Below are 23,727 nucleotides of genomic sequence, written 5' to 3' on the forward strand. Positions count from 1 at the left end.
CAGCCATCCTTATGCCAGTACTTTCTCCCTATGTGTGTGCACGAGTGGATACACAGCAGGACGTGAAAATGGGGGTTTCCACCAGTTTTCCCCTTGAGTTGAAAGAAACTTCTCTCTGTATTGCACATGGGTTTTCCCCTGGGGGCAACTTGTATTGGATGTTGGTGACCAACTGGGAAATTTTTGCATTTTAATTAAATTGCCTAAAACAAAACAGTGCTTTCAAAGGAAACATGAAAGGTCTTTCCACACGTAATCAGCATTTGTCCCTCGAAGACATGAAGTTAGTGATGTTCCGATGTCAGCATTTGTTGTTGTTTGTTGTTTGCTGAGTATACAACTCCATGCAGACTGTCTGTACGGAGAAACAGGGCTCTCCATTGGTGTACCGGACGGCCGGGCCTCGGGCAGAAAATACAGAGGGGTTGAATATGAATTTGTGAACCCGTTATGGGACTGTTCTTGCCGGGTAGTCATGGGGTCCTTCCTTCCCACTGTGGATGTGGGTCTCCCTTTCTCTTTCCAAGCGAGTCGCCTCATCATTTCCTGACTTAAGGGGCCGTGTCATATCCCCGACACTGGCTAAGAAGCCTGCTTGAGAAAGAGTTGTTACATGTGTTGGCAGGTCCCCACGTCATCGTTCTACGTGGCTGTCCTGTGTCAGCAGCTGTCAGGAGAAGAGCCTTCCTGGGTCCTTTTGGAGGAAGAAATCCAGCACGTACCTCCTCCACCCTGGCGCCCCCCCCCCCCCCCCCCCCCCCAGAGCCGAGAGTGTGGCAGCCTACTCCCAACCTCAGGTTAAAGGAAGGATGAAACTCAGCCTGGAGTTAGAAGCTTTTAAAGGCCATTGACAGCTATTTCTCAAGCCCCAGGGCTGTGTCGGACACTGCTCTGAGGCAGCTGGGGGACAGCAGTGAGCCAGGCGAGCCCTGCCCTCGCGGGGCTCGTCCCGCAGACCAGGCACAGACAGGGCGGAATGCGAACGAGCGAGGGGAGCGAGCCACACCAGGAGAAAGCTGTCCTCACAAACACGCCAGGACCAGCGGGTGGGCCGGGGGCCAGGGGTGAGGCGGGAGGAGAAGCCGGGCAGGAAGGAGATCGGAGGGAGACTGTCGGATCCCGCGGGGCCTGGCTAGTCCCTGCAAGGACTTTAGATTCTACGTGCTGAACACTGGAAAGCCAGCGAAGCTTCTGAGTCTGTGAATCCCTTCTGAACCCCTAGGTTGAAGGTATGATATACCATTTACCTTGGCTGAGGATTCAAGTCCGGTGCTAGGATCGTCAGCATCACGACTCTAGGAAGGAGAAGCCAATTTGGGGTCTTTAATTCTACTGGCCCCAAACCCAAAACTACCTGGCCAATGTTCTAAGAGATAGTTCCAAGCAGGACACACTCTTCTTAGCCCTGAAGCTGTAGTCCAGCGCCTTCCCCAGGACTGTGGTTATGGGTGAAGTGTCATCTGTGTACCCTGCCAGGGGAGAGGATGAGTGAGGCCGGCCTCCGTCCCGGCGGGCCGCGCCATCCAGCGTTGTGTTGTCTGGTACGGCAGAGGCTCTTGGGCACTTCACATGTTGCCAGTAGCAAAAGACATACTTATTTTTGAAGACTCAGTGTGAAGAAAAGAATGCAAAATGCCTACTGAATACCTTTTTATTGTGAGTACATGGTGGAATGATATTTTTGAAATAGGCTGTTAAATAAAATATAGTACTATAATTTCACTTTTTAAGCTCTTTATAATGTAGCTAGTAGCAAATCTAGAACTGTACTCAAGGCTCCTGTATAGTTTAGTTTGACACCCAGCATACAACCGTAGGTGGAGACCGATAGAGGAATTTTGTGATTAAACTCACATTTGGAGAGGGAGAGAATGAGTCTCAGTCACCAGTCTCTAGTATATTTTATAATGCACTGAATGGGTCTTTGGAGAGACAGTGGGGTATCAGGTTTCTCCTGTATTCCAAACGTATTTCCTGATGTGGCTCTTACGTTTTGGCCCTACTTTATCTAATGTTAGCGTAGCATAGATATTTTGACTTTTCCAAACCACAGGGTTCCAGATTATTTGACTCTCCGCCATCTTGGTGGCAGATCACAGGCAAAAAAGGCTTCTAATAGAAAGCTGTATTTTTTTTTCTGTGTGCTTCCAGCCAGTTTCAGTCTAAATTACCTCTTTTCTGTAGTTCTTACTGAAGGCTGCAAGAACTAGCCAACACATGCCAACATTCTGTTTCCTCCAAATCCTTTAATGGTGCACCATCCGTAGGCTCACAGACTTAGGAGGCCAAGGATTCAGTAGGTGGGAGCATAAGCCTCAGTGTGGCCACCGCATAACAAGGACGCCAGTGTCCTAGCCCAGGAGAGCCTGCACTAGCCTTAACTGGACCTTACACCAGTCCCTTCCACATTTTAGGGTTAGTCACATTCAACACTCACTTCTTTTTTTTTTAAAGATTTTTATTTATTTATTTGACAGAGAGAGAGACAGTGAGAGAGGGAACACAAGCAGTAGGAGTGGGAGAGGGAGAAGCAGGCTTCCCGTGAAGCAGGGAGCCTGATGCGGGGCTCGATCCCAGGACCCTGGGATCATGACCTAAGCCGAAGGCAGACGCTTAACGACTGAGCCACCCAGGCACCCCAACACTCACTTCTGGTACCGATTTCTATGTCACAAGGGTGTTTGTATTGCCAATGATAGAAAACCTAATTATGCCAGCTCAAGCAAAATAGAGAATTTGTTTGTTAATGTAAATTAGAAGTCCAGGAGTAGGGCTAGCCTCAGGTACAGATGGATTCAGCCAACAAGGTCAGTAGCTGGTTTTTCTCCATCACTCCCCCTTCCGATTCCCTTCTTTGTTGGTTTCAGTTTCAGACCCCATGTGGTCAAAGGATGAGTGTGGCCATTTCAGCCCCCATATCCTCATAGATCCCAGTCCAGCCCATCTGGCGGAAATGTCCTTGCCTCAGGCCACAAATTCCCTTGGTTCTAATGAGTTCACAGGCCATCGCTCAAAAAGTCTGTGGGGCCAAATGAATGCAAGGTCTGATTAGCCGGCCCTGAATCACATGCTCTTCCTGTATTTGCAGTGGGAACAAAAGCCTCTGGACCCACAGGTCTGAGAGTGACGGAGAGATGGGTCTCCAAACGGAAATTGAAGGACATAGTTATTAGTAGGATGAATTAGCGCTGAGCTGCCAAAACAAATGGAAATATAGTGCCAATTTTTCCCCAAGTAGGATTATACCAATTTACACTAACCTGGCATTGAATAGTACAGACTTGTTTTCAATTTCTCTGTGTTGCTGAGATTTTTTTTTTTTTTTTGAGAGAGAGAGAGAGAAAAAGAGAGAGGGAGCGCACAAGCAGGGGTCAGAGGGAGAGAGAGAATTCCAAGCAGTTCCCACCCAGTGCGTAGCCGGATGCAGGGCTCGATCCCACAACCCCAAGACCATGACCTGAGCCGAAATCAAGAGTCGGCTGCCCAACTGACTGAGCCACCCAGGAGCCCCTTTCTGAGATTATTTTTAAATGACCAAACCTCTGTGTAACTGTACTGATTATTTTGGGGGGAAGAGGGAAATTACTTTGTTTCTGCTCCTTTAAATCACATAATTCCCATATTTTAACGTTTTGAAAGTAGATTTCCTCATACAATAAATGCATATATTTAATCTGGTATGGTTTCTCTTTCCCCCTAAAAAGCAATAAGGGCGGCATTTTGCTATTGAGGAAGGTGTGTCCGAATTGAGAAAACCCTATTCTAAAACATCTTTCTACTACCAGGGCAAAAACCATGCTCTTACAGTTAGTTACGGAAACACAACTTGGAAAACCAGAATTATAAGCGAACAAATCTTCTCGTATGTTATACATGTTGATTCAGTCTGCGGTGATTGGGGGTCACCACAGGAAGGTCGTAGGCTGTGATCCTTCACCACTTTTCCCAGACTGGTGAGAACTGTGCTCTTGTTTTATAATCTTCTGTCTGCTCTTGGTTTTGTATTTCTGAACATTAATATGGAGGATTCCTCACCTGATTGGTCCAAGAGCTTACTGATTATTGTTTTACTTTACCATTAAGCTCAGATTGGTCTGCCAAGCCCGCTGTGGGCTCATGGGCTTCCCTGCTGATCTGTGCCATCCTTCCTCTGGAAAAGTTCCTTTTAACTTAAACTTTCCTGAGAAGAGGGTTCAAGTCTAGCCTTGGCATTCCTTATTCACTATTTGAGAGGAAACAATTTTTTTTTAAGATTTTATTTATTTATTTATTTTGGGGAGCACGTAAGCAGGAGGAGGGGCAGAAGGGGAGAGAGAGAGAATCTCAAGCAGACTCCCGGCTGAGCGCGGAGCCCAACGTGGGGCTCGAGCTCATGACCCTGAGATCAGGACCCGAGCCGATACCAAGAGCTGGAAGCTTAACTAACTGAGCCACCCAGGCACCCCAAGAGGAAACAGTCTTAAGGTCTTTTTTATTTTTTTTAAGATTTTGTTTATTTATTTGACAGAGAGACACAGCGAGAGAGGGAACACAAGCAAAGGGTGTGGGAGAGGGAGAAGATGGGAGCCTGATGTGGGGCTCAAACCCAGGACTCTGGGATCATGACCTGAGCCGAAGGCAGATGCCCAACGACTGAGCCACCCAGACGCCCCCAGTCTTAAGGTCTTAGGGGATATTATATTATGGAAGAATTTTTAGGAGGTATGATTTTCTTTTTCATTCAACATACTTATTGAGCACCTACCGAGAGTGTGAGAGGCGGTTCTAGATGCTGAAACGACAGCAGGAAGGAAGGTCCCCATCCTCATGGAGCTTGAATTCTAGTGGGGACATACAAGTACACAAACCATTAAATTGATGAAAAGAATGTCGAGTGGTGACACGTGCTGTGTGTAAACGAGAACAGGCCCAGAGATGGGGCACGAGGAGGGGCATTTTTGCTGACAACTGAGGAATAAGAAGGAACCAGGAGATGAGTGTGCTGGGGGGAGGTCTTACAAGTCTAAGGCCCCGAGATGCAAATGAGCTGGATGCATTTAAGGAACGGAAAGAGCTGGAAGGTAAATTAGCAAGAAGGGATGTTACTTGAGATGAGGTCAGAGGGCTAGGGCAGGGCCAGATATGGGTTCTTGCGGGCTCCTGGCCGAGTTTGGACTTTTTAAGTGGAATGAGAAACCACTGGAGGGTTTTAAGCAAGGGAGGAATGTTATCTGATTTATATCCTATGGTGGCTAGTAGACACCTCATAAATGCGTCCAAAGTTGGCTGTATTTATACGTTTTCATTAAAGATGAAAATAGAACCAAACTCTAGACAACTGCTCTCTGGTGTGTCTTGGGGGCTGCAGCCTTCTAAGTGATTCTACCTCCTAACTGAGCCATCCCTGGTGGAGGGGACTGACGTGAACTGTATGTGTACTGCATGGTGAGGGTGTATTTGTGTGGGTGCGTGTATATGCAGTGCCCTACTAAGAGAGCTTCAAAATAATTCTGAAATTGCATCCTATTGCCCATGTTCCCTTTTTAGACCTAACTAGAGTTAGACTTCTCAAAGGTTCACTCAGGCATTCACTTGGTAGTTGATCAAGTTTTCTGTTTTCCTGAGGTTAGTGGAGGGGGAAGGAGATGCTAGCCGCAGGCCTCCACCTCTGTCGGGTGCCCCACACCTGCACGTCGGATGGCAGGACTCTCCATTCCTAATCCTTCAGTGCTCTACTTCCAGGAATTTTGCCATGGTCTCGCGTCATAAAATTCTACTCATGCAGCTAGATTTATATCTCAAAGAACTGAGAGTCTGGAGGAGCCGTAGATATCAACTATCCTAGTACTCCTCAGTAGGAGTACTGTCGGTATTTTGGGTGAGACTATCCAAAGCATCCTAGGAAAAGCCACATTCCTGGCTCCACCCCTGCATCCTACAGAGCCCCCCATCCAATCCACCACTTCTCATCCCAACTACAAATGAGTCCACCCATTTCCAGCCGCCGCCTGAATTGAGAACTACTGGTCTACCTGGTCCTGTCATTTTACAGGGAAGGGGGAATAGTAGGCAATTTGTGGGCTCTTCACCCCTTTTCCTTCTGAATCACAATCAGGACCAAGAGTTCTAATTTTACAATGAAGTTAGTTTCTGAAACTTGCCTCTGTTTTTCATTCTTTTGACTGATAACTTTTTTGTTCTTGGAGTTTTTCTTCTGATCTACATACTGTGCGTTGCAAATGTAAGTCTGAACCTTTCAGATGGCTCAAGAGAAAATGATGAGCATTTTCAGAATATTTGTGCATCACTCAAGGTTTTGTACATGTAGTCCATTGCCTCTCCACTTCTTAGGGTCCTTTAATAATGAGAAATCTGCCTTTCCTCCTTCTGCACTCATTATCTCTGTGCTTTTGTCAAGCATCTTCTGGGAGAGTTATTGTTATCCCATTAAGTATGGAGGACAGAAGCAAAACAACTGGCACAGAAAGCTCTGGATCTTCACAGGACTTGAGCTGTGTATCATTTATCCTGACTTGGGCACCAAAATCACATTTCAAAACTCATTTGCCTTCATACACTTGACCAGCTCTCTTCACCTGCATCTGTGACTTTCTCTCTACACACTTGAATGCTCTGTAGATGAGGAAGAATCATTACCCTAATTATTGGTGTAGCTGAGAGCTTTTAGTGCCTGGTGACTCTTTTCCTTAATACTAAATGGTATAGTCAATATCGAGAGTGATACTTTCAAGCCGCATTTTCCTGAAGGAATCTCAGGCTCTGTGAATAATTATTTCTGTGCAGGTATCTAGAATAATGTTGGCCTGCCAACTGAATGGACATCCTGATCTCCTCTTGTCACTGTACCAAACAGATATGTTACACCTCGTGGAAAAGAGAAACATTTAATTTTTTAAATTTAGGGGTATTTTCCTCTTGCTTGCTTCTTAAGTAAAGCCAATCTAGTTTCTTTTTCTGCAGCAAAGGAGGAAGGAACAAACAACAAATTAATCAGACAGGAAGCGAATAACCACAGAAAGACGTCTGCCTCTGACTCAGTATGTCACATTTAACAAGAGGCCAGAGCTTGTCCAAAATGGCTGTCCAAAAACGACCCCACACTTGGGTTGGAAGATGATGCCTTTTTCAGGGACGGTTTTCTCTCTGGGCTCACATCTTGCTTGTCTACCTGTGTCCCCCATCATGCCTTCCTACGGTGTCCTTTAACGGTAAGAAAAGTTATATTCAAACTAAATGTATTTCCTTTATCAGCTAGAGGGAAGAACGAAAAGGCTTTTAATGGGCCATAGTATGTTGAGATAGTTTGATTTTTCAGTAGAAGACCATGTAATCTATTCCTGTTGCAGAGAATGCTAGTTTCAACACTGTGGTGATTGTGGGCAATTCATAACTTGTGTTTTGTACCAAAAAGTAAGCAAGATTTTCAGTAGAATTGTTCCTGACCACTGGACAAGTTTGGATCCACAGGAACTTTTTTTTCCCCATGTAAAATGGGGGTTTTTGTCTGTAAGTATAGCCTTTCAATGTGTGGTACAGTTGTCCACACGCTGCTTTTGAACTGTCGCTTTGGCGAGTAGCAGTAAGTACTTTTAAAGTAAAGGCAGTCACTGGAAACTTCAAAGGAAAGGACCATGGACTGCGGTGTTGTTGCCTTTCTGTTGCTACAGATACGTCACGAAGTTCAAATCCCAAGTTAAACCATTTCTAGACAGAGTATTTTAGGAAGAAGACAGTCTGTCTTTAGAATCTTTCTATTCAACCCCTAACAGTGCAGTGCATAGCTACTTCTGCTAATCAAATTCTGTAGCATTTGTTATAACTATTTACAGCTAATATGATTAACATTTTGTCATAAAATATTATAACTTAAAATTTTCAAGCAATGGACTCAGAGACCTACAGATTAGGATTAAGGAAATTTTTTGTATCAAAAAAATTTTTTTTGCCTCCGGGGCAGGAAGAAGTGACTTGACATATTCCTTTTTCCCCATGGAGAAATATAAAATACAGCTTTAAAATATTAAGAGGGTACATACAAATTTAATCAATAAGTATAAGTTCTTTTAAATAATTCAATGGTATAAGTATACTGTAGAAAATGGAGAAGTGATAAAATGGAGGAAAGTCTTCAGGAAGATTCTGATTAAGAAAAGTAGAACAGCTTGGTAGAGAGAAAGATGAGTGAAAAGGCAAGAGAAAGAGTAAGACAGGATAGCGAGCGAGGAAGGTGGGAGAGGCTGGGAAAGGCGGTGTGGGAGCCATGTCCTTCCTCGTGATTGGAATTGTGGGTCTTAAGTATTACCCATTAACTTCATAAAGTTGTGTTGCTTCTGAACTGGAACTTCATCTAGTCAAAACTCTTCCTCTTATAGTCTAAAGAGGTTTAAATGATTTATTTAGAATCACAGTCAGGTTTTCACTGTTCTCTGAAAAGTTCAGACACGAGTTAATTGTTCACAGCTCCTGAATTGCTCTAATAGTTAAATTTTTAAGGATTATGTGGATGCCAGATAAACTGCAATATTCAGAGAACTCCCCATGATAAAAATGATTCCCTGGGGTCCAGCAGCAATTTCACCCTGCTCATTGATGATATTAGATTCTAGATGTGGCCCGTGGGCTAGAAGTTGCCCAACCTGTGCTAAAATGTAAGAGGAAGTGAGCTCCCTAATTTCTGGACCTTTCAAGTTTTCTGCCCTTTTGAAGTCTGATTAACATTTCATGAACATGTCATTTACTTTGTAAGTTTCTAGCTGTTTAAATTGTGGAACATTTCTGCTTTAAGGTTGGACTCACTTTTGTTTATCCAGATTGCCATACATTTACGTCTTGTTGAAAAGAGCATTTCCCTTGAAATATCATAAATACCTCTGTCTGTATTTTGCAATCCTCGCTCCTGAAAATTAAACTGAAAAAAATATACTAGAATAAGGAATGCCTTAATTAGTATGCTTTAAAATGCACTTTATACACATCTCCCTTCACCATTCATCTGTAATACAGAGGTTTGCATGGGTGTGTATGTGTGGGCCAGGGTTTAAATCAATTTATGGTTTCTTTCTCATGACTAAATAGCGGGGGAAGACAATAACATTTATTGAGGACTTGCTACATGTTAGGCTCTTTTCCTTATTTTATTTTAAAAAATGGCTAATACTTATTAAGCATTTGCCTCATTTAACTTTTGAATAACACTACTGAGTAGGTCCCATTACCCCCATTTTATTGTGGGAACTGGACTTAGGCTATGTAATTTGCCCAAGGCCACTTAACAACTATATATAAGTATAAAGAAGTTTCCTATATTTTCAAGAGCTTCTTCCATAAATGCAGTGGAGAGGGCAACTAGTTGCCCTCTTCCAGTCCTGAGACTCTGGGATTATAAATGCTTTGTTTTAAATGTCAAAGCAACAGTATCTTTAAAGCAAATAACCTCAAGGAAGACGTTTTCCTTCCTAAGTCTTTTGGCCTTTTCAGAAGTAAATTTGCTGACACTTTTGCTTATATTACAAGACTACACTTTCAATGATAAAATGGATTAAATATATTGAGTGTATTGACATACATGCTGGGAGCGTGGGCACAGGGGTAGATCTTAATCCTCTGGTAAAACGAAATGTGGTGCTGAGGATTTAAGAAAACTCTAGCTTTTGGGGGCGCCTGGGTGGCTTAGATGGTTGAGCGTCTGCCTTTGGCTCGGGTCATGATCCCAGGGTCCTGGGATCGAGCCCCGCATCGGGCTCCAGGCTCGGCGGGGAGCCTGCTTCTCCCTCTCCCTCTGCCTCTCCCCCTGCTCATGCTCTCTGTCTCTCTCTATCTCTGTGTCTCAAATGAATAAATAAAATCTTAAAAAAAAAAGAAAACTCTAGCTTTAAGATTTGATCCCCTTTGACAGAATACTTAGAAGAGATGGGAAATAGTGGGAGGAAATGTGATACTTTTTAGTTCTGTGGATAAGGTAGAGAAGGGCTCCTTTCCTTTTGCCACCACTAAACAATGACTTACCTTCATTGTCTCACTTTTCAAAGGGTTTGGATGTGTATCAATTTGCATTAATTTTTTAAAAAATATTTTATTTATTCATTTGAGAGAGAGAGAGCAGGGGGAGGAGCAGAGGGAGGGAATCTCCAGGAGACTCCCTGCAGAGTCCGGAGCCCAACTCGGGGGAGGGGCTCGTGGGGCTCAATCTCAGGATCCTGAGATCAGGGCCTGAGCCGAAATCAAGCGTCAGATGCTCAACTGAGCCACCCAGGCGCCCCTATAAATTGCATTAACTTTTAAATTAAACATGTATGGCAGCGATTAAAAAAATCATTTTACTTCACAACCTTGATTTCCCAACAGTTACTCTTACAGTAAAATTGTGCATTTGTGTGCTACCAATCCTAATGACGTTGCAGATGTTTCAAAATGTCTTCTCTGAAAAATGCCTTTCCCACTCCCCTCCCCCAAATTAACCAACTGTTTACCTAAAAGAACTCTAAAAGAGGTATTTTTGAAATAGCCAAGGGCGCTGTAAATACAGCAAGACACAAAGCCTTACCATTGAGAAGACAACCTAGGAGCAGGATTCAAGTCAGTTATTGTCTTAAGTGATGATCAAGAAAAGAGCAAGTACATTTTGAGAAATGAGGGGTTCCGTGGACAGAAAGCATGTGTTGTAGCTCGGATTGAGAATTAGTGACAACTAACTGGGTGAGGCTGCTGCTTTGCTTACAAAGGAAAGCTTGTTTCTCTTCTCCACCTTGTGCTTCCCCTTGGGTTGAGCAGCCTTTTGTTTTTCCTCTTCTTGCTGATTGCCTCATTGCCTGCAGCCTTCTGAGCCTGGGCCGGAGGAGAGGAAGAGTAACAGTAATAGAAGTGAACTTCACGCAAAGATATTAAAAATTTCTAAGATGGCCAAATGTGACAGGCTGGGGCTGTGGGGGTGGGGGTGGGCCGGGGCGCAGAGATGTTGCGCTGTGACTTGTATCATAAAATAGAAACTACAGGCAAGTGCAGCTGTGAAAAGATTGTGCTGAAGAAACAGGATGGCTGTGGTTTGCTGTGAGCATCAATTTTCCTGTTGAGCATTTTTACAGGAAGTTGAAGAACAAAGCCAACTTCATCTTAATTAGTTCTAATGGTTTTCAGATCTTAAACACATCCAACTAAGTTTGCATCATGCAGGAGTCTCTGAAGAGTAGAATCCATCAGAATTATGAGTAGGAATCCCAAAACGGGCTTTTTAAAATTCAAGATTTTAGCAGCAATTTGAGTTTATTATTAAAATGATTTTATTTTTACAGTGTAACCTGGAGTGGATTCCTTGCCTTTATAATGAATGCTTCTGCAGTAATTTTTTTAAGGTTGTAATAACTCAATATGAATTTAAGAGCCTTTTCTTATTAAACGCCGTTGAGTTATATATATTATAAATTTCCTTCTGTTAATATTTATTGGTCAAACAAAGGTACATGTGTGTGTATATATATGGGGGGGTAGGGGTATGTGTGTGTGTGGTTATAAGCTGGAAGGATATACCTGAAAATGTCAAGGATATCTCTAAATTATTTCTATTATTAACCCCAACCCCTTTTCACCTAAAATTGAATTATTTTTTTTTTTAAAGATTTTATTTATTTATTTGAGAGAGAGAGAATGAGAGAGAGCGAGTACATGAGAGGGGGGAGGGTCAGAGGGAGAAGCAGACCCCCCGCTGAGCAGGGAGCCCGATGCAGGACTCGATCCAGGGACTCCAGGATCATGACCTGAGCCGAAGGCAGTCGCCCAACCAACTGAGCCACCCAGGCGCCCTAAAATTGAATTATTATTGAAAGCTTCTTTCAGTGGTTAAATACAACCACCATGTTTTAGTTTCATCTTTGTGTTGTCAGTCTTTAAAATACAACAGCCAGTTATTTTACCAGCAAATTGGGTTTATCTGGGAATGGCAGAAGAATTGCAATTCAGGACATGCAAGCTGTGGCAAAATCATAGGCAAACCCAGAGATCACAGGAGAGGAAGGTTACTTTACAGAGAAAAAGGAGGAAGTTGGGACAGCTTTGAATGAAAGCCCATTGGAGGAAAGTCAGAATTCAGGTGGTGACAGTTTCTCATTAGCCGAATTGCGATGGTTTCTCATTGGCTGGGCTATTGCTGGGCAAGGAGAAAAATCTTCCTTCCTCCTTCTGGGGTAGTAAAGTAGGCTTCTTCCTATTAAAAAATGCAAGGTACGCTTCTTCCTGTTGGGGTCTGCAATTGAGGACAAGTTAGTAGGATCTGACAGCTCCCTTTTCTGGCCTCCTGACTTCATTTTAAATGAGGTTTCCATTATTTAATTCCACATTTCCCCCTTTTGGTCAAGATCTTTCCTTAAAAGTATCAGTGATCAAGAGTTGGCTCATCCAGCGGCACCTGGGTGGCTCAGTCGGTTGGGTGTCTGCCTTTGGCTCAGGTTATGATCCGGGAGTCCTAGGATTGAGCCCCTGCTCAGCGGGGAGTCTGCTTCTCCTTCTCCCTTCGCTGCCCCCCCTGCTTGTGCTTTCTCTCTCGATCTGTCAAATAAATAAATAAAATCTTAAAAAAAAAGCGTGGGCTCATACTTAGCCCTCACTGCCAGGAAGGACCTTTACTGGGCATCCTGTCCCGTACCAGAGGATAAGTGCATAGCAGTTGGAAACCATTTAAGGCCACATTTGAGTAACAAGGAAGGTTAAGAGGGAGAACCCACAGGCATTTCCCATCCAAAGTCTGTATCTTGTCAAGGTTGTTCACATTGGAGGTCATCTTGAAGCATTAGGTTAGCATCACCTTATTGGGTATCATTTCTACAAAGTTGACAGGCAACAGATACAAAACTTTAAAAGAATTATACAAAACATAATTAAAAGCAACATGACAATTTCAAATTATATGATGGTTCTGCACCGTGATCCTGGGCCTGAAGGTAGCCAACCGAACAGAGGAACATGGAGAATTAGATGAAACTTCTTGTAGCCAGTGTGCCTGTTCCCTAAATTTGTGCCATTGGGTTTCTGCTTCTCCAGAGGAGCTTATCCCTGTGTTTACTATGACACAAATGCCTCCTTGCTCAGCAAGCAGGTAATCGAGGGCTCTGTGATTATCCCTAACTACTTTTTTTTTTTTAAGATTTTTAAAATTTATATGAGAGAGAGAGCATGAGAAGGGGGGAGGGTCAGAGGGAGAAGCAGGCTCCCCGATGAGCAGGGAGCCCGATGTGGGCCTCGATCCTAGGACGCCAGGATCATGACCTGAGCCGAAGGCAGTCGCTTAACCAACTGAGCCACCCAGGCGCCCCTATCCCGAACTACTTTAGCCAGTGAGTTACATGATCCTGTGGTGCCGCTCCTGCTTTGACTATGGAATCAGCCAGCTCTCCTAATGTCAGGGAGAGATGTCTGATCATGCGTTCATTAGACTGAAGGGTGAAGGCTCTCTTTACAGAGGCAAACCCAAGCCATATGCACCTCCTAGAAGTTCTCATTTAATGCAGCCATGAAAGTTTAGTGAGGTGGACCATTGGTAAGCTGCTCTTTTGTTGAGGAGAAAATAGAGCGGTGAGTACAGCAGGAGCACACCGTCCTTTCATCCTCCAGCTGTCAGGACAATGAGTTGCCCAGGCATAGAGGCCATTTCCAAAGCCTCCACATACAGAAGAGTAGCCAAGAGCTGCCCATAGGGCTGCCTCATAAGTATGAGCATTTATGGACCCATTTGTCTATGTAGAGGCATTAGTATCATTCAACCCAGACTCAAATACCATGTTATCACATATGGAAGGTCTTCCTAAACATATAGATATGACAGCCAGCTTACCAGTGGTCTAACTTACGCTGGCTGTGCACAATGTCTTTTATATATATGTATATTCAAGAGAGCTCATTTCTCCAACCAAAGGTTGGGTTAAATTGAGGCAGGGAACAAGGTGTGTGGATATAGTATTCTAGCCTTATGAAAGGGACCTGAGGAACAGTTTAGGCATGCAGTAGCATATGGGATTCCAGCAAAACTACTGATAGGATAAGCTAAGGGGTCACTATGGTCCTGGACAGATCAAGGTTTCTGGTAACAATCAGAGGCGTTTCCTCCTTTTGTAATAGATTGGGAAATGTGGGTAAGAGCATCATCTGTCCAAGGAAGAAGGGGAGAAAATATAGTAAGAAGTAACAAAGAGAAAAGGATATATAGGCCTGGGGCAGCAATCTTGGGAAAGCTGTCTCCGTTAGTTGTCACCTCTTCCGTGCCCCAAAATCTCTACTTTCAGACCACCAATTGGTGTGCAGGTCCAGTAAGGGTTTGGTGCCTTCTTTAGATGTGACGTGTGAATCTAGGAGTCTATTCCCGGAAGTTTGGTGGCACAAGGGTTGGCTAACAGTACCAAGGGGGGCCCTTCCAATGAGGTGTCTTTTCTTATGGAGGTGTCTTTTCCAACAGATGAAATCTCTGGGTTGCAATTGCGGTGCGATATTTAAGGTCTTCATCTCCTGGGAGCTGTGAAGATACTGTTCTATTAAAGCTGGGCCCTTTTCAACAGAAGCAACTAGGCTTTTACAATATTGAAGTATATCTCCTTTCATCAGCTGTCAAAAGAGGTGGGAGCCAGATGCATCAGGCACCCTGAGACATTCTCAAAGGACGACAGTTTATGAGTTCCAAAGGGTTGGATCGGAGATTTAGAGGGACCAACGGCAATACTTTCGCCCAGGTTATTTGAAAGGTCTCTACAAATTTTACCAATTGAGTCTTTTTTTTTTTCTTTTCTTAAGATTTATTTATTTTGAGAGAGAGCGAGCGCGTGCGCGTGCCCACATGCAGAGGGGGAGGGGCACTGGAAGAGGGAGAGAGAGAATCTCAAGCAGATGTCCTGCTGAGCTCAGAGCCAGACACAGGGCTCGATCTCATGATCCTGAGCCAAAATCAGGAGTTGGACGCTTAACCGAATGAGCCACCCAGACACCTCACCAGCTGAGTCTTAATAATGTTATTTGTGCATTGGACTAACCCTGGGGATTGAAGGTGGGAAGCACAGTGAAAGTGCTGGGGCACCCACCACTCAGCACAGACCTGTTGAAGCACTTGCTCGGTCAGTGAGTTCCTGGGTCACTGTGGAGCTCAAGAAGGGTTCCCCAGGTAGGAATAATCTTTTCTAATAGGATTTTAGCCACAAAAGTGGGGGTAGCCTGGCTAAAGGGGAAGCTTCCAATCCAGCGAGAAAACGTACAAACCATGACTTAAACATATTTTTCTCCATGAGATGGGAGGACCCAAGTAAAACCTATCTGCCAAACCTCTAACGGTCCAACGGGGCATTTAAAAAATGCCTGGGAGCAGTGTGGATGTGACTCCCAAGGTCGTATGTTAGACAGGTAGGACAAGCAACGTGTGCACTTCTGCAGCCTTATGTTTCCCCACCAGTATTGTTTCATAAAGTCTCTCATTTTATCAGGAGACCGAGGATTTCATGCAAGTACAGCGGTTAGTAATGGGAATTTTAGAGTCTTTGGCAGGACTGCATTGTTACTTGGTTCAAGCCAGAGTTCTGTCTGTTTTATTGAACCAACAATTATTAGACTTCCAATATTGTTTTTTTCCTTTCTGGGGCCAATTGTTGGACATCTCTTGTCAGTTTTTGGAGATTTTTTTTTGGAGGAACATCCTTTTGGACCATGACTGAGGTTTGGTGATTGGTTCCTTTAAGAGCAGTGTTTTGAACAGAAACATCAGCAAGGTGGTTTCCTTTGGCCTCCAGGGAGTCAGGTGTAGAATGCCCAGGGACTTTAACACTAGCCAGAGCAGCTGGTAAAAGTACGGCCATCTAACAAATTTTGGACATAAGAGCCATTTGTAATTTTCTTCCGTTAGAGGTAAGACATCCCGCTGTTTCCATAACATCCCCAAAGGCATACCGACTATCAGTGTAGATGTCTGTGATTTTGCCTTCGGCCAAGGTTCAAGACCAAGTAGGAGCCTATAATTCAGCCTGTTGGGCTAAAGGAAAGGAACTCTTTTAAAAAGAGTTGTAATAGTGTGCCCAGCATATTTACCATTTTCACCCTTTGAATAAGACCCGTCAGTAAACCATGAAAGATGTGCATTGATTTGAGAAGTCTTCTGTAAATTATTCCAGGGAGTGAAAAGGTGCTGTGTCAGCATGAAGCAGTTGTGAGAGGCCTCATCAGGGAAGGGCGACAGAAGAATGGCTCGGTTAAGGGCATTGCAGCAAGGAAGAGTTACATGATGAACAGCTGGTGGGGGATTTTCCCAGGAGGTGAAGCGACTGGCTGAAAGGTGTTGAGTGTGCTGAGAATTCAGAAGGGCCTCTACTGCAAAGGACACAGAGATGGTTAGAGGGGGAGCCATGATTGTTTCTTTAGTGGCCTCAACCAAAAAGGCAGTGGCAGGAATGGCTCTGAGACAAGGGGGCTATCCTTGTGCTTCAGCTTCCAGTTGTTGGCTATAATAATGCCCTATGGCTCGATGACAGTTTCCATATTTTTTGGTGAGTGCTCCAAGGGCATTCTCTTCCCTCTCACAAAAAGGAAAGAAAGGAACCTGGTAATTGGGATACCCAAGGGCAGGGAGCTTTATTAACCTTTTCTTTAAGGCCCCCAAGTCTGTGTCATCTTGATCTTCCCAAATAACAGGGTCAGGTTTGTTGTTTTTTTAGTAAAATATATAAGGGTTGGGCCATAAGAGAGAAGTTTGGAATCCAATTTTGACAGTAGCCAGTTAGCCTGAGAAAATCTCATAATTGGTGCTTAGTTTTAGGTTTTGGGAAGTTCGGGATACTACTCAGCCTATCTGAATCTAAATATAGTGCTTTTCCAAACTCAGGGGTCCTAAATACAGACCCTGAGTCTGAACAAACTGCGATTTTTCCTTGGAGACTTTGTGTCCCTTTAAGGCTAAAAGTTTTAACAGGTGGCTGCTTTCCTCCAGTGAAGGGGCTTGGCAAAAGGAGCAGAGAAGCAAGTCATCTACCTATGGTAACAAGGTAGAGCCTCCAGAAAACTTTATGTCATCTAAGTCAGCTTTTAAGGTTTTCAAGAAGAAGGACTCTCAGTAAAACCCTGGGGTATTACCATGCAAGTGTATTGTTTTCCTTCCCCACTGAAGGCAAACTGATATCGGCAGGCCTTATCTTTAGGGATGCTAAAGGTAGCACTACATAAATTGATGACAGTGAAAATTTTGTGTTCAGTAGAGATAGAGGTCAGTAAAGTATGAGGATTAGGAACAACAGGGTGGCAAGGGATAACAATATTGTTTATGGCTCAGAGGCTCTGGACAAGCCTCCATCTTCAACCATTGGGTTTTCTCGCAGGTAAAATAGGTGTTACAGGGACTAGTGCAGGGCATAATGAGGTGCTGAGCCTTGGAATCTTGTTATGAGTTTGATACCTTGAAGGACTTCTTTATTTATGAGGTATTAATTCTGGGGAGAGGTTTTGGGGGATCTATCTGAATCTTAAAATAACCTGAAGAAGCCAAGAGTATGTGAGAAATACATACATAAAAATGACTTAAGAACATTATATATAAAGTAAAACATAAATGAATCTAAATAAAAATAAGATACAGAATAGAAAGTAACAGGAGAAGAGAACATTTGGACCTTTAGATCAGTCCAGTTGTATTATTTCTGTTAACCACCCCCCACACACACAGAGCAAATAAAATACTCTTCTATTGATCCCAATTTTTTGCAAAAAAAAAAAAAAAAGTTTACTTTTTCCATTCATTTTAGGTAAGATAGTATTTAAGGGTGACCATTGGCAAGATGGATATAGCAAAATGCTTTATATTTTTGAATAATCCAAAATGGTAATAAAATATAACTGGACAAACCTGCCTTTATCCCCCCTTAATAGAACTTGGCCGATTCACTCCCCACTCAGGATTAGAGGCCAGGCTTCTGAGGATTATCAGATGTTTTCACTGGACAGCACTGGAAATCTTTCCCCTCCTCATATCATTCTGTAATGTAGGCCTCACACATTATGCTCTAGAATGACTTTTAAGTTGGCTATAATTATGAGACTAAGAAACCCTTTACTTAAATGACTAGCCAATTCTCTTGATCTTAATTAATCATTTTACATTCAGAGATAATCGTGTGTTCTTGGATGAACACACTGAAGAGAAAAACCGAAGTTTCCTAGGGCAGTCCGGACTGACGTCTGGGCTGTGGTTGAGCCTTTAGCTGGCCATGACACTGGGGAGAATACGTCCGCTGTATCATGGGAAGTGGAAGGAACAAGTCACTCTTTCTCACAAGGTGTCCGTCATAACTAATATTACATCTTTAGCAAATGGCTTTCAGCCACAAGATGCCCTGGTTGGTCTAGGGTCATTGTGTGACGCTGTCTAATATAAGTTTTAAACCATGATGTTGACCTAATAACATTATAGTAAAACCAACAAAGTCAACCATTTCTTTCACAGAACTAGGAAATTCCAGAATTTCTAAATATTGATATATATATATTGTGTGTGTCTGTGTGTGTAGGCAACATAGAAGAACCAATTAACGAATTCTTAAAGCTCTTTATGCAAAATATTCTGCTCTGTTCTCTTAATCCATAGTGCCAATTCCCTTATAAAAGGTTTATTGGTAGATCCCTACCCTCACCTCAGTGGTTTTTCCCACTAAAATTTCATGATTTTTGAATGATTCATTCAGTTATTAAATAAAACTTTGGCAGTCAATCACATACCCCAGGGTTCAGGTTGATTTTTAATTTCTTCAGTATATGACAATCTAGAGATATCTTGGGTGAGAAATCAGTTGATGGATATTCTATTCAAAAGCCATTATCTTGGGGCACCTGGGTAGCTCAGTCAGTTAAGCATCTGACTCTTGATCTCAGCTCATGTTTTGATCTCAGGGTCCTGAGTTCAAAAAAAGCCATTATCTTATCTTATAATGTCTACAATGGATAAAAGATGGACATGTATTGTTAAATCTGTGTATTAGTTTGCTAGGGCTGCTGTAACAACAACAACAACAACAACAATGAAAACACAGATTGGGTGACTCAAACAGCAGAATTTTATCATCTCACCATTCTGGAGGGTAGAAGTCCAAGATCAAAGCCTTGGCAGGTTTGGTTTCCCCCGAGGCCTCTCTTCCAGGCTTGCTGACAGCCACCTTCTCCCTGTGTCCTCACATGGCCTTTTCTCTGTGCTCACACATCCCTTGTGCTCTTCCTCTTCTTATAAGAACCCTAGTCATATTGGATTAGGGTCCACTCTAAGTTGGACTCATTCCAACTTAATCACCTCTTTAAAGGCCCTATCTCTGAATACAGTCATCTTCTGAGGTACTAGGGTTAGGTTAAGACTTCGATGCATGAATTTGGGAGGGACACAGTTCAACCCATAGCACCGTGTGTGAAAACAAAAAAGCCTTTTCCATCCCTGTGGTTTTCCTTGGGCACATAAAATTCAACATGCAATGTGAACATTTTAGACAAGTCTGGCTTTTCTCCCTATGGTCAAAGTTATTTAAACACGGAAATGATTCTTTAAAAGAAATTAATTGTCAAAAGTGTATATCCTTAAAAGTTCAATGCCCAAGGTTGGGGGTAGGGTGGGAGGGGAAGAATCAGCAAATGGTGGGTCAGGGATCCTTCAACTTTATGGAGCCTAACTGGGGGGGAGGCAGGACATGTTGTTCTCAAAAAGTTCACAGCTGATTCTGATGCAAGAGATAACCGATATTTTGGGAACCCCTGCCTTAGTTATTTCCCCTGTTCTAGAGCCCCTCCTGGCCCCAGGACAAGGCTGTCTTTCCTGCTGTGCTCCTCCCAAAGGAAGAACCAAATGCAGCAAGGCCAAGTCTTCAGGCTACCTCCATCCAGCTCTGCACAGCTCTATCCACAGGGGACTCTGGGCAAAGCCAGGACCTTGGGTCAGGTGCCAGGTCAGTCCCTCCTTTGCCAGGTGCTCGAGCAGCACTCACACCAGCAGGACCCATGCTCACCTTCAAGGAAGACAGATCTAGACCCATCTGTTGGTCGTTGACCCATCTGGGGGCTCACCGTGAACCATTCCATTCATCCTCCCACAACCCCGTTCCACAGGCAGGAAGGGGGTGCCCAGAGAGGGTAGTCTCTTATCCCAGGTTGTTAGGCATCACAGCAAAGATTCGGGATCATCTGTGCCTGACCCTGGTCTCATGTCCTCATAGGGAGTCTAACCTTTTTCATCCATAGACTACACTAGTGTCTGAAAAAGCCCAAAGGACTCCTTCTCTGACTGTTATTAGATGCATAAAACAAAATACACAGGATACAAAAGAAACTAGTTATATCGAAGTATGTACAATAAGATCTAGCAACAGATCAAAACACTGCCATAATTTCAAAAGAGATCTGCGACAATTGTAATATGATGTGGAAATACCATGTGAAAAACTGTTAGTGAAAAAGTTTCAGGTACTGTGGTTTTCAGCCTACATTTATAATTGAAGGAAATGCTAAATTTTAGTTAGAGCTTAGGGGAACTAAATAGGTCCTTTTTTTTTTTTCTTCATTCAAGTACACAAACCCTTGAATTCTGTCCACAGACCCTGCAGGTATAAGGATCCAGGTTAGGAATGCCCAGGCCATTAGGATCTATGCTGCTGTGAGGTCCTTTGGGAAGGTCCATTTCTGGTTCCGATGTGGGCTGTTAACTCCATGAGAGGAGGAAAGCCCTGACTCTCCCAAGGCTTTGGGTGCTGCTTCACTGGTGAAGTCACTCTGCCAGCAAAGCAGGTCCCGGGACTTAAGGCTAGCGAGCCCTTCTGACGTAGGGCTCATTCTTCGCCCAAACCTCGGGGTTGATCCTGGGAGCTGTTCCAGTGGCCAGCACATGGCTTGCTTGTGTGATACCTGGCTCTTTCACTCCACACGTATTTAGTGAGAACCCTACCTTGGACCAGGTATGAAGGAAAGCTGGTGGAATTCACAGCCCGGTGGGAAGGCAGCCAGGAATGAGCCTCGCATGGGGGACAGGAGTTGGTCTTCTTTGACCCGGGCGGTTAAGGTGGCAAGATTGGAGTCTGGGGTTTCTCAAAAGCTCCCCTCAAGGCCCCACCCTGGACAAGGCCAGACGAGCAGGAAGGAGCAGAGAGACCCCTGAAAGCGAGCACCTTCGAGCACTCGGGTGGGAGTAGTTTGCCTGGAGGATGAGGAGGAGGAGGGGAGGGGGGGAGAAGGCGAGATGGGGGCTGGGATGTGGCCACAGCAGTGGAGAGGAGAAAATAGTGAGGGCGCTCAGCCGCAGATCCTCCCCCTGTGGTTGAGCTGGGGCCGCTGGGGTGGGGAGTGGGGGTGGGGGGAGGCCGAGCCTCTGTGGTCCACAGGTTTATTTGTAAGTCAGTTAGTGCACAGACAGAACCATAACAGCCACAGCAGAAAGCTGTATAACTAGATTAAAGAGGTCTGACAGGTGGCAGTCCCCTGAAAGGCTCCCTATACCCCAGTCTGGCCCCTGAGATGTATTGGACAGGAGTTCAACCTGATCTTTGCAACTGGGGACTGACTTTCATGAGAACCAGGCCCTTAAGAGGTTCCTGGTCGTTGAGCAGAAAGAATCCACTCCTTCCTTGCTCGGTGTTAGGATAATGGGATTGACCGGTTAGCTGGTGAATGGGGGAGTCCGACACAGTGCATTAGAGGGTTGAGGGTGGTTTCATCCACCAAGCACGTGGATGATCTGTTCCACGGGGCGCACCCCTGGGGCCCTCCAGGCGGCCTTGGCCACCCCCTTCCTTGGTAAGTTGCTTTCTCCAGCTCCTTTAATACCACTGCTTTGGCTGCAGCGTCTTTCACAGTTCGTTGCACCTGAATCCAGTTTCCGATCCCCATCCTTCCTCCTGGTCCTAGGACACGTGCGACAGTGAGGCCTCGGGTGCCTTCTGCCCCAGGACAGGCTTCCTAGCCCAGGCCCTCAGCACTGGTCACACCGCCCGCTTGGCCCCACAGGTGATGAACTGGTGTCACGCAGAAAAGGCCAATTGAAGGAACACGTTTTAAAAGAAGCTTTGTCTGAGCCAGTCTCTTATTGAAAAACAGATTGAGCTTTAACACTAGTGAGCTCTTTCCCTGCCCAAAAATGCTGCTCGAGAAAGACCAGGGATTGAGAGGACTTGCTTTCAGTGAGTTGCTCAGGTCCTCGGAGTCGCGGTGTGCCCTGGGAGACGAGCGGGCTCATGCTGGTCAGCAGCGTCGCGGCAGGAGTTCGAGACGTGGCAGGTGCCTGCACGCCCGCGGACCGTCAGTCAGGGACAGCTGTGGCTGCCGCGGCGTTTCCGCAGCTTCATTTCTCAGCAGTTGCCTTGGAACGGAACTGTTCCAAACTGTCTTAATTCCGCCTTCCAGCAGCCTTCACAAGTCCAGCCATGTCCTTTTAGATTTTGCCTTCCCTGTCTGTTCACAGGAAGCAAGCCATCTAGCAGTCCTTGAATAGAAAGTAGTGTTTCAAGGTGTAAGTTTTCCACATTAACTTTTCGTGGTTGAACTGAATTTTTTAAATTCTAAATAAAAATAATTTTTTTTTTCCATTAAGAGAGATGGAGAACAAAAGGAAGATAATTCTGCTGTTTGAAATTCAGGACACATGTTCCATGGGGTTCAGGTGGGGAGTGTCCCAGGCTGCGCACTGGCTTAAGGCTCAGATTCTACAACAGGCTGCTCAAATTTTAGTGCCCACGGGTCACCTCCGGATCTTGTTAAAGTGCCGAAACAAATTCGGTGGGTGGAGAGAGGGGCTGAGGTTTGACATTTCTAACAGCTCGGGGTGACGCCCTTGCTGCTGAGCCAGGACCACACTTGAGTAGCAAGGACTGAGTGGGAGGAGCCAGGATTACTTGGGGGTGAGAGCGCATGGCCCTGTGCTGGGACCTGGGGCTCAGGGATGGGACTCGCACGGGGCGGGGTCATGGTCATGGCTGGTGGAAGTGCTGGGAAGCTTCCTCGCTCACCCTGTAGGTTCTTCAGCCCCTGATGTTTGCCAGGCTGCCCCCTTCGGCCCGGTTTTCCCTGCACTCTCCCAGCCAGCCACAGTCTGGTTTCCCCTTGTTTCCAGAGCCGTCACACTATGCAGAAAGCTTTTCTAATGAAGTGTATTTCCAGTAAACAGCCTCAGACTCAGAGGTTTGGACCTTGTCTCTTTTTTTCCCTCTTTTAAAAAACTTCGATCCTATAAGGAAATGCCAAGTAGCACAAAGATGGGATCCGGGCCCCTTGCCCATCTTACCTGCCTGCCTTACCTTATTCCTTCCTTCTTCCCCTGGAGGACTGTAAGACCTTTGAGGGCAAGACCAGAAAAATATTCATCTTTGCATTCCTACAGTGCGTGCCCAGACCCAGGAGAATGCCAGGCATTTGCAAGAAGAAAACCAGTGGGCGCAGAGTGGGTGGGAGTAGAGAGGAAGAAAGGATGTCGTGGTGGAACTGAGAAGCCAGGGGCACATCAGATTTGCCAGGATACATTTCTAGCAGTTTTTTGATCACCTTCCAGTTTACGTGGGCTCCAGGCGCAGGTCCCTCCAGGTGTCATTCCCCGGACCTGTTTTGGTGGGTAAGGGAATTGAGCAGTGTGAGGCACCAGTTTTGCTTCCAATATCTTAAGGCGTTTGGGCTCAGAAACCTCCCCTGCTAGGATCCTTCCAGAAGAGTAACATCTTAGCAAATGTTGTAAAGGTGATTACACCCCTTAGAAAAATTGGCCTGGGG

At 44.8% G+C, this 23,727-nt stretch overlaps 1 protein-coding gene across 3 annotated transcripts in view; it reads left to right on the top strand.

Moving 5' to 3' along the window:
- WIPF1 (WAS/WASL interacting protein family member 1) overlaps positions 1–23,727 on the top strand; it is a 118,649-nt gene that overhangs the window by 69,238 nt on the left and 25,684 nt on the right. Inside the window, exon 2 of one of the 3 annotated variants that reach the window (XM_032407760.1) lies at positions 6,961–7,208. The exons of 1 other annotated variant lie outside the window; for it this stretch is intronic. The gene's annotated coding sequence lies outside the window, so the exon portion shown is untranslated. Of the gene's footprint in view, positions 1–3,529; positions 3,954–6,960; positions 7,209–23,727 lie in introns of those variants that run through there. One more of the 3 variants, XM_032407778.1, reaches the window with a different exon arrangement.

The sequence above is a fragment of the Phoca vitulina genome, unplaced genomic scaffold (assembly GCF_004348235.1).
Source record: "Phoca vitulina isolate PV1807 unplaced genomic scaffold, GSC_HSeal_1.0 scaffold1, whole genome shotgun sequence".
NCBI lineage: Eukaryota > Metazoa > Chordata > Mammalia > Carnivora > Phocidae > Phoca > Phoca vitulina.